Here is a 12,189-nt window from a genome sequence, read left to right as displayed (position 1 = left end):
ACTAATTACTACAAAAATTAATTTATAATAGATAAAATACCATGTATTTATAAATAATATAAATGATAGGATAAAGGCAATAGGCAGTTAGTGAATGGAGGTAAAGACAATATATTGGCTCTTTCTGAGGGTCGTGTAAGATAGAGGAAAACATTGCTTATATTTAAATATCTCATATTGTTGTAGTGATCTAATTCAAGTATTTTTCACCCTGAAATTCTTTAAATCCAGTGTAAACCTACCTCTTAATGATTTTAAAATGACTAATCTGCAACGCTTCCTGAATATAACAAGTAGCATCCTAGTGATATTATGTTTCTTAAAAAAAATAGAAACTATTGAGACTGATACAATTGTATTCCTAGCTAGGAGCCCTGGAAGAAATAAGATATCAAACAGAATCTCTTGAAAATATTTTCATTAAATAAATCTCTCTCCTTTTCTATCACTCTTTCAAACAAATAAAACATATTTTAAAACCTAGATAAGCTTTCACACAAATCAATTAAGCTTAGAAAACAACTGTGAATTTGTTGGTACCTGCAACAGGATGCCAATTGTAGGCTTAACACAAACGCTCTGGGCTCAAGGTTCTGCCATACCGATTGTGGCCTGTCAGGGAGGGGTAAGAGAGAAGAAGGATTCTGCTCAACTGGAACCTCAAGGGAAGGAGGAAATGTTAGCTATGCTAAGATTTGGGTCTAGTCACAGCAAACACAGTTTTTGGCACCAAAGACCAGCTGACCCTCCTGGAAGGACCAAGGAAATCATGTGTGTCTGTGATCACCTGAGGAGAAATCCATTATACTCAGTCTTCTCTAGTACTAACCGATGCTAGATTGTTCCGTATCTATTAGCAGCATGTTCCAAAGCCCGCTATGATTCCTGAAGGTACGCACGGGCCTTCCTCCTTTCTTGCTGTCATTTGTACTGTCATTACTCATAGGAAGTGACATTAAGGACGGACTACATGTCCAGCATGGTGGAGCACCTTCCGTGGGAGCTTCCTGCTGCAATCCTCATAATAAGCATAGACAGTAGTTCATAGAAAGTAGTTTAGTTCAAAACTAAAACCTCAGAATAAAAGTATAGATTTAATGATGGTTTGAAGTTTTGATCTTTTGACTTAATGATAGCATCAGTTTACCAAAATATCCATTCTCTTTTTCCCCTCTGTGTAGTATTTGGTAAAGCACAAGAGATCTTTATCACCTTAATATAAAATAGATTTTATGTGGCTAGGCGTGATGGCACATGCCATTAATCCCAACATTTGCCTGGTGAAGTGGGGAGGGCTGTGGCAGGAGGATTATAGGTTCAAGGCCAGACTGAGCTACACAGTGAGTTTGAGGCCAGCCTGGGTTATTAACAAGACCCTGTTTCAAAACCTCAGAAAACAAACAAAATAGTAATAATAACAAGATGCTTTTTTGTTAATGGTTTTGCTCAACTGCCAAACTGGAGGTGGAATTCTGAGCACATTCTAGGTAGACCAGGCTAAGCTGTGAAGTTTGGAAAGCTGGGCATATCAAATGTGTTTTCCACTTAGGCTATTTTTAACTTGAGTTTATCATGAGGGCACCCCATCATAAATTAAGGACTGTAACTTGACCACACCTAGAAAGAGCTAAATTGACTTCAAAGCCCATGTGTTAGCCCCGTTGGCCCACAGAATAGGGAGAAATGTTCTTCTAGGGAATCAACCCATATTCTGTTCATCTCTGTATCCTATCTTTTTAAAATTTTTATCATTTTATTTATTTTTACTTATTAGAGACAGAGGGAGAGAAAGAGATAGAGAATGGGCACACCAGGGCTTCTAGCCACTGCAAACAAATTCCAGATGCATGTGCCACAATGTCCATCTGGCTAACCATGGGACCTGGAGAATTGAACCTGGGTCTTTAGGCTCCACAGGCCTGCACCTTAACCACCAAGCCATCTCTCCAGGCCTCTGTATCCTGTCTTTGCAAAATTTGTACCATGTCCAAAATTCACCAGATATGTTTGGAATTGAATCCTGTAAGCGAATTCAACTTCACTCCTGGGCCATGGCAGATGAGCCACGGGAAAATATTCCAACCCATCACCGGGGAACATGGAAATTCCATTGCCTCTCAGAAGTATTAGATATGGGACTGAAGATAGGAAAATGTCTCCTACATATTTTTGTCAAAACACGCTAGAAATTTCCTCTTTTTTTCACCCTACTTAAAATGCTAAAGCAGTTCACACTTACCCACACCAATATATATATATATGGAACCCTAATGTCTCTCATAAGGTGATGAATGATCCTATTCCCAGCAAGCCTTTGAACACAGACTATCTCAGGGAAAGGGAGTCCTTTAAACAGGTTTAGGCATAAGAAGATCATGGCACTTCACAAGTTCCCAGAACCAATATGTACATGGGGTGTACTCTGTCCTGATCTAGTTATATGATCAAGTTGTCTTTTAGCCTCTTCTGTGTACCAAAAGGCAATGTACAGAATAAAAGGGTAAAAAGAAATGAGAAATAATGAATTAAAATGTTCAAACATTTAAAAAAAATTTTTAAAAACCTGAACATTGGTGAGGTTCTTGTATGGTTAGGAACATCATCCATTGCCAGCAGCACTGAGAGAGGGAGAAAGAGACAGAGAGAGAAGCATCACTCAAATGATGACTTCTTAGCTGTCTACATAAAGTAACACAGGTATGTGTCAGTGTGTAAGCTGGGGTGAGGGAAGAACAAGGCAGGGAGGGGAGAGCTAAGGAAAGGGAGACAAAAATGGGATCAGTGAGTTTCCAGGCTCTGGTGCAGCGGGCTTTGCCAACTTCGGCTCCTAGAACGGGAGGCTTTGTTACTCGTCACAGACGAATTTCAAAGAGAGACATACACAAGGAGAAGGCGCCAGAACTCAGAAGAGATGAGAGTCTGGCCAAGGACTTGTCAGGAGCCATTGCAATGTAAGCCACTCATCATGTAATTTTTAATAATTTTTTTTCTGGATTTATTTATTTATTTGAGAGCGACAGAGAGAGAAAGAGGGAGAGAGAGAGAGAGAGAGAGAGAGAGAGAATGGGTGCACCAGGGCCTCTAGCCACTGCAAAAGAACTCCAGACGCATGCACACCTTATGCATCTGGCTAACTTGGGTCCTGGGGAATCAAGCCTCAAACCAGGGTCTTTAGGCTTCACAAGCAAGCACTTAAGCGCTAAGCCATCTCTCCAGCCCGTCATCATGTAATTTTTGACTCTGGTAGGTAGCAAAGCCCTAATGAAGCATGGCAAGTGTGGACCCCAGAGCTCACACTGAGCCAATCTCTCTGACTCTTGTCTCTATGTTTCTATTGTTGATAATTATATGTTTTTTTTTCATAATATGTGTCTGTAAATACTGAAAGAGCAAGAAAGGACAGCATAAAAGCATAGATGTAATGCATTGAAATTTAAAAAAAAATCAGGATGTGATTCAAACTTCATTCAACCAGTATGCTTGGTCATATAATTTTCAAGCTGTCTAGTTAGTTCTGATTCCAGAATCAAATGCCAGTTGGATCCACAGAGCAATAACAAAGGTCATGTCAAGTGTCTCCACACATACACTAGCAAAGGTCATGCCCTCTACACGTGTTTAAGGAGCCCATAAATACAGAGGATAAGCAATAGGCAGCAGTAACAGATTCAATTTCTATGTTCAAGGTCCTAGTAAACTCATTGTGGACTCTTAACAGATTACATTAAAAACAAATTGAATTGACAAAATCTGTGACAGTTGTTGTTTTAGAGACCTTTAGAAGTGAGGGCGCCTGGAGACTCAGTGCTTTATCAAGCAGCAGGACACTGTCCATGCACCCATAGCATGAATGATGACAAGAAAGAAACATCCAGAGCAAGATGAGAACCAGAGTTACCCCAGAAAAGGTTTTGAGAGGCAAAGAGAGGTGAGTATTGACTATGATATTTATTTGATTGAGCCAGCCTCTCTCATACAGGGCCATGAGATCAAGACCATTCTTTTTTTTTTTTTTTTTTTTTTTTTTTTTGAGATAGGGTCTCACTCTAGCCCAGGCTGACCTGGAATTCACTCTATAGTCTCAGGGTGGCCTTGAACTCTCAGCAATCCTCCTACCTCTGCCTCCCGAGTGCTGGGATTAAAGGCGTGCTCCACCACGCCCGGCATAAAACCATTCTTAATCCTTCCAACTATGGTCCTCAAGGGCCTTGCACGACCCATGCATTCAGTAGGCACTTAGTAATAGTCGTTGAGTGAGGGAAAGCCATTGGGATCCATACATAAGCTCAAAGATTCAAAGGAAGGGGAACACATGTCCTTCTCTGCAACAATCTGTGATCTGATAAGAAATGTGTCACACACCAGACACAGCTGATTGGTTGCAAGGCACCGATAAATAAGAGGGACAAATTCAATTCCACCTGAATCTGGATTGCTCTGAAGTGTACATTTAAAGAGAGAGGGAGATAATTTTCATAGACACCGAACACAGCAGTTGTACTTGTGGCTCAAAGATGCCAAGGAAGCTATAAGTTTGGGAAAGTCTGAAAGGAGTAAAGAGAGTCAGGATGGTGACAAGACTTCAGTTTTGCCTTATATGGAAAGTGGGACTCAGATTGTCAAAGCAGGAGAAAAGAGTTCTTCTGGGGAGACGTTTGGGAGATGAGGTGGGGGCAGAGCGTGAAGAGGCCAGCTGCGTGGAAGTGGGCATTAGGAAGTGCCGACATCAGAGAGGGAACGGGCTGGGTTGACGTGTTAAATTAGTCCCAGCCCTTTAGTCCCAGCACATGCCACCCGTGTATAAGATACTTCAACTCACCAAATCTAGGTTTCTTCACCTGAAAAGTAGAGGTGATATTAGAGATAAATATTAAAGTGAGGATTATGGTTAGGGATGTAGCTCAGTTGGTAAAGTACTATCCTAGCATTCATGAAGCCCTAGGTTCCATCCCCATATGAAATTGGATATGGTAGCACACTCCTATAAGCCTAGCATTTGGGAAGTAAAGGCAGGAGGATCAGAAGTTCAAAGTTATCCTTGGCTACACAGTGAGTTAGATGGCATCCTTGGCTACATGAGACGCTGTCTCAAAAACATAAGAGGAAGTAGGGATTAAATGAAATGATGAATCAGTTTCCTAATGCAGGTAAGCCCTTGATAAATGATAAGCATGTGTTCATCACTGGGCTGAGAGGGTAATGACTACATGTGAAGAATTTGGGCCTGTGCCTTGTCCTGCCTTGTTGTGGTTTTATGGTCTTTGGCTGTACTCACAACATGAAACATAGATAGTGAAGGCTATTTTGAGTGAGGTCTAGACTAATACCCAAGGAAATGAATACAAAAATAAAAAGTCACAGTTCTAGGATATAGAAAAGAGACAAGTTTAAAGGATAAAGATACTCACTTACCCTCCAATATCCACTTTGCTAACAGTCCTAGGAAAAAGCCTGGGTGAGTGAGTGATGTGCTTGGAAGAGAGAACGTTGAAAGATAAGATGAGAAGGGCAGAAAGAAAGATCAGGCAATGATCCTTCCAGAAAGAGTGTCTCGGGTGAAATATCATGTGTTTTAATGTATGCTTTTTAAAGGGTTAGGTTTAGCTTTCTATTTAAAAAAAAAAATGGCATGAGGCAAACTATCTCATTCACACCAAAGGCAAGAGATAACATGCTAATGTACAAAGAGCAGAGGCAGTAGTCAAACGCACCTTGATACCTGCTTGCAACATGAATTTGATTTATACGAATCAGAAAAAATTACTCTTTCCTTATAGAAGGAATCAGTAAGAAAATTAAATGAGGACTGGAGAGATGGCTTAACCATTAAGGAGCTTGTTCGGAAAGCCAAATAACTCAGGTTTGATTCCCCAGGAACTAGGTAAACCAGATGCACAAGGTGGTGCATGCATCTGGAGTTTGTTTGTAGTGGGTGGAGGCCCTGACATGCACATTTATTCTCTCTCTCTCTCCTTCTCCCCTAACTCTCAAATAAGTAAATGAAAATAAAATATTTTTAAAAGCAAAATTAAATGAGATAATATGCAAAAGAGTTTAGCACTTTTTTTTTTTTTTTTTTTTTTTTTTTGGTTTTTCATGGTAGGGTCTCACACTAGTCCTGGCTGACCTGGAATTCACTATGTAGTTTCAGGGTGGCCTTGAACTCATGGTGATCCTCCTACCTCTGCCTCCCGAGTGCTGGAATTAAAGGTGTGCGCCACCACGCCCGGCAACTTTAGCACATTTGAAATGCTTAGTGAACTACTGCACATTGTTTAAGAAGGCAGCACATGGTTGAAAGCAGGAAACAGTTGCCTTGGCTCACATCTCAGCTGTGTAACTTAGTGCAGGGCTAGTACCAGATCCTCAACCTCTGAGTTTCTTTCTCTACTTCTAAACAGTGAGCATCACATCAGCCTGTGTCACAAAATTTCCATGAACATTAAATTTGTACAACGTTTTTAGAAAGGCACCTGTCTCCTATGAAGTGCTACAAACATGTTAGGCATGATTATCTATGAGAATTAAAAACCCAGCCAAGTGTGGTGGTGTTTGCCTTTCACCCCACACTTGGGAGGGAGATGTAGGAGGTTCACCATGAGTTCAAGGCCACCCTGAGACTATACAGTGAATTCCAGGTCATCCTCGGCTAGAGAAAGAACCTATGCCAAAAAAAAAAAAAAAATTTTTTTTAAACTGCATGTGAGTTACTTAAGAACTTTTAATGTAAAAGTCAATGCATTTTCAGATATGTAATCACACTGTATTTAAGTAGTTTTCAAGAAGTGGAAAAAAGAGTAAAAAATAAAAGACAGAGTATGTGACATGGAACTGTAAGATACATATCCCCAAGACACAAATAAAAGAGGCAAGGATTCACCAAGGGGGGATTTTATGGACATTTATGGTCACATTCTTCTGATTGGCTGAAGGAACCAGCAGGCATCCAGCCACTTCTCTTTCTGTTCACAGAAATAAAAGCTCGGTGTTTGAAAATGAACTAAGGTTTGCTTTTTCTTGATAGGAAAAAATGTATTTATGTATTCGAGGCAAACTTTTTTCTGATAAGGAAAAATGTGGCCTCAGCAGTAAAATATTAAACTAAAGAGGAACTGGATAAAAATATACTTCTTGCGAGATTATTGATTTTGCTGTGTTTTCCTACATTTCTCACCTACTACCATCAAAGAAATGCTCAAATAATAATGTACTGACAAAAGTGTTAAGCACAAAGGTGGAGTGAGGCTGTTCTTATGGTTGATGGACTGTTTCCCTGGGCTGGCTGGCCACTCGCTGCCTCTTGGGTCCCTTCAGGTCACAACAACACAAGGGCCTGGGGGAAGCAGAGTATCTCAGGCTTCATGAACCAGAGTCTAAATTTAGTAAAGCTTGTGTTTTGTTAGTAGAGATTGATCTCAAAGCCTCACACATGCTGAGCACATGTTCTACCACTGAGCTACATCTCCAGTCCTCACTTCTTTTTCCTTTATATTTTAACACAGAATCTCTCAGTAAGTTGGCCAGGCTGACCTTGAACTTAAGACTTTCCTGTCCCAGTCTCCTGAGTAGCTAGGATTATAGGCCTTGCTGAATTTAATACTATTACTAGCTGACTTATTTCAAGATTCAAAAGCTATCAGTCCATTTGTGGCCATCCCAATCATGAAGTTTTTAATTTCATCCACTTTGTGTGGTGATGGATGCTGTAATTCTTATAAAGGAGAATCAGTGTAAACAGCAAAATTTCCCGATAGATTAGTGAATGAAGTGAAGAGTTCTTCCATGTTACTATATTGTGCTTTTAGTCAATGAATTAAAGAAAAAAAATGTAAAAGTCTGCTACTAATCATTAGGAAAGCATATGATCACCAGCAAACAATAGATCATCAATCTCACAGACTTGGGGAGAGGGGTGCGCCCTTTTGATGTCAGGCGACTCACATAACAGAGTTAAAGAGGAAGTGGGCTCAGCTTGGACTTGACGGTTTACTTCGGAGGTCTGCCTAGTCACTGTATGCTTGGGCTGTCACCAGTGAATAGGAGGCTAACAGGACTTGCTTCCTGGGAAACTGAGAAACCCAGAGGTGTTCACAGTATGTGACGCACCCACACATGCCACCCCAGAATGTGGCACGAATGACCTCTGCAGTGCTTATCTCCTTAAACCAACCTTCCCAGCGTGCATGCTCGCGCCTCAAGTAAAAGTGAAGTTGAATGGAGTTTGGAAAACTCTAGACAACTCCATTGGTGAGCTTGCCAGATACAGAAATGCTTTCCTACTTTCTTTCAGGGACAGTAGTTTACTATGATCAGAGAGTCAGGCTGCCCTCTTCTTGGTGTCTGGATTTAAAAAAAGAAAGAAAGAAAGAAAGAAAGAAAGAAAGAAAGAAAGAAAGAAAGAAAGAAAGAAAGAAAGAAAGAAGCTCCCAAGATGCAGGACTGTGTAGATCTGGGGTGACTTTCAGAGAGTAAAGGACCTCTTCTACCTCCTGCAAGAAGGGGTTGTCATCTCCCAGGTCTTATGCAGCAGCTCCAGGTTTGTCTATACATAGCTGCCTTTTCATAGAGGATAGTGAGCAACATTTGTCGACTATAGAAAGTTATACCACATAGAGTTTCCAAGCATTGGAAAGTACCCCAAAGTGGAATAAACTACTGTAAGCTTTGGGAGTCACCAAGACCATGAGACCACTCTGAGGCAAAGATGGAAGCTTTTATTTGGGAAAACATGAACTACCAGGACTGACTGTCAAGAGCGGAGCACAGTCAACTTTGAGATTACAGATGGTGGGCAGTATAGAGTTCTTCAGTTGGGGAAGATGAGGAAGGGAAATAGCTAGGGAGTGAGACCAGGACAGTGACCAGGTGGGAGATAAGGAAGCAGGGAACCTAGACCTGGGGCATTGATAGGCAAGGCAAGGAAGAGATAATGGCTGGGCCATTCCCTGAGGAATGTGTATGACCCATTTCCTTGTCTCTGTTGCCCTCCTGCTGTCCTTGGAGACTCCATTTTATCCTGACCTAACAACTACCTTCAAAAGTGGTAAGAATTTGCGTTGGAGGGATTTAAGCCAAGACTGGACCTCAACTCCAAGAACTGCTATAGAGGAAAGTCTAGGAGGTGGGAGGTGTTAATATCATGGTCCCAAAGACCACCCCCAATCACAGGTGCATGTGTGCATGCATGTGTGCATGCATGTGTGTGTGTGTCACATGCGCACACACATACACACACACACCAGCTTTCTTCCTGTGCAGGTCAGAGTATCAGGAGTAAGTAGGAATGGCTCAGGCGTCACATGGATGAAATGGCTCAAAGTATGCCAGGGCATTCGTGCCACATATCAAATGGCAAAGGACACCATGACATTAGCCCCAGATGAGGTTCTGCACTAAGATTTAAGTGTCAGAAACATCAAAGTGCTCCATGGAAACACTTAAGACAGCCCATGTTTTTAACCATCTATTTCAATATTTTTGTTGATTTTTGCTTTACTCTAATAAGCTGAGAACATCAAAAAGAACATGGGCCCAAGCTCTCTGATTCATGTGTCTTGAGCCCTAGAAATCATGTTCTTGAGTTCAGCTATTCAGGAAACCATTGGTCTTGTCTAAATGTCTAAATCATGAGAGAAAAGGGAGAGAGATCTTTAACTCTTCAGATCTGATGAGAGGTAGCAGCAGCCATCATGGAGGACCCAGTGATTCCTTTTTAGTTCTTCCTATCGTTTCATGTGTCCTCCCCAAATTCAGATGTTAGAAAGAATTTAAACCCCACATCAAAATGTTGTTGTTGTTTAGAGGTGGGATCATTGGGAAGTAATCAGGGTAAGATGAGGTCGTGAGATGGCCCTCTTGTCCGCTGTCCACCAGCCCCCATCCTGTAATCTTTCTCTAGCTGTAGAGCAACAGTCCTTCACCTTATCGCCTATCATCACACATCAGCTGTCTTTTAGAATCACCTGACAAGGATAGGCTTCCTTGGCAGAGGTGCCCTTATCTCACACCATTGGCACTTGATGGGATTTGAGAGGCCAAGTGGTTCACCCCCTGCTGCTCCAACATCTTATCTTTCACATCACGGTCCTTCCAACATCCCCAGAGGGCCTGGGGTCAGGTTTGTTAGTCTTTTCTTGCATTGTCATTTGAGGGCTAAAGACTAAAACAGAGACCAGGCATGGGCACCTTAAACCAACCTTTCGAAAACGACAGTGTTCCTACCACTGGTGCTTTGGGAAACAATCTGGTATGCAGGCAAATATTTTACTTCAATAGCAGTGTGTTTATTTTTATGGGTACCTTCTATTTGTGGCAAGGAATGCTGATTTTCCATTTATGGCTATAATGTTATATTTTATTTTAAAAATAAAGTGACTGAAGAAACAAAGTGAGTTTATTTTTAAAAATACATATATCAAAACATATACTTAATGTATACAAGTGGGCCACAGAGGTGGCAAAGGATGACTTAGGTTTGACATGGCCTTCTCAGCGCTGAACTCCGCCGACTGCAGCCCAGCGCTCAGACTGGGCCTCTCCCCATGTCGGTGCTGAGCCCCTGGCGGTATTCACACTTCTCATGCCCGGAGTCATGGGCGCTCTCTGCTGTTTGCAAACATGGCAAGGAAGGGAACCCACTTGGACTATGAAGCCAACATCTGTAGAACACCTATTTTCTCATTCTACATGCAAACCCAAGAGTTATCTTCACTTAGTTAGTGACACTTCAATAGTCTTTGGTATATTATCTTTGCCAAACCATCTACCAAGAGGCAGACTAGTATACTAGTTTTTTGTTGTTGTTGTTTTGAGTATTTTTTTGGGGGGGGGGTTGCCAGTTTTCTGAGTCGCCAGGTATTGCAGATTGCAGTCTTCATAAGCCAGGTCTCTTCTACTTTTTTTTTTCTTTCAGAGTAGGATCTCACTCTCACTCAAGCTGACCTGGAATTCACTAGGTAGTCTCAGGCTGGCCTCGTGCTCATGGCAATCCTCCTACCTCGGCTTCCAAGTGTTGGAATCAAAGATGGACACCACCATGCCTGGCCAGCCAGGTCTCTTCGCCAAATGCTTTTTGGAAGCACTTTTTTTTTTTTTTTTCCTGCAACACTATCCTTTAGTGCTCTTACAGGAGGTATTTCAGGAAAGGAGGCTGGAAGCCACTTAATTGTCTTCCTTTTCACCTGAGCTATGATCATAAATTAGCAATTTTTCCTGCAAAGCCAATTCATAAGAAAGAGCAGTGTGAAAGCAGGAACCAGTGTGCACTGAGTGTGCTGGGGGTTTTGCACACATCATAGTTTTTCAAACATATGTATGTGCATACGGTGGACAAGTGTGTGTGTTCACATCCATGTGGGTACATGTACTCATGCATGTGTGTGTGGCTTATGGAAGCCAGAGGTTGGTGTCCTGTGTCTTTCTTAAGGATACTCCATGTTATTTTGACAGAGTCTCCCAATGAGCCCAGAGCTCACTGATTCGGCTAGACTAGATGCCTTGTAAATCCTTCTGTCTCCGCTTCCCTCGAGCTAAGATGATGGGCATATAATTCTGATCCTGACTTTTTTTGTGGGTTTGGGGGTGCTGAATTCTGGTCCTTGGGCTTGGGCAGCAAGCACTTTAACAACTGAACCATCCCTCCAGCCCCACAAATATTATTTTTAAAAAATTTTTTTGGTACTTTTACTTAAGAGCAACAGACAGAGAGACAAGGAGGCAGACAGAGAGAGAGAATGGGCGTGCCAGGGCCTCCAGCCACTGCAAACAAATTCCAGATGTGTGCACCCCCTTGTGCATCTGGCTAACGTGGGTCCTGGGGAATCAAGACTCGAACCAGGGTCTTTAGGCTTCACAGGCAAGCGATTACCGCTAAGCCACCTCTCCAGCCCACAAATATCTTTTTTGACCCTGTAAGAAATACCAGGTTTTCTGGAAAATTAAGATATCATGTGATCAGGGTCACCGATTATGACAAGTTCAATTTTCTTTCAATCAATTAATGCAAAGAAAGAAAATTCACCTTGTCATTTGAGTACTGATGCCCTCTAGTGACAGGAAAATTTTTTGGTAGAAATGTTCAGCAGTTATATAGGTTTAGACAATTCCCCTTATTTGAGCATGAAAACAGAATAGGTAATATGTAGATATTGATTTGCATAGAAAATATTTTCTTATGTCAGTAATAAAGTC

Source organism: Jaculus jaculus, chromosome 1, assembly GCF_020740685.1.
Source record: "Jaculus jaculus isolate mJacJac1 chromosome 1, mJacJac1.mat.Y.cur, whole genome shotgun sequence".
Taxonomy (NCBI): Eukaryota; Metazoa; Chordata; class Mammalia; order Rodentia; family Dipodidae; genus Jaculus; species Jaculus jaculus.
The sequence above is the reverse complement of the archived record's forward strand: the minus strand, read 5'-3'. Positions refer to the sequence as shown.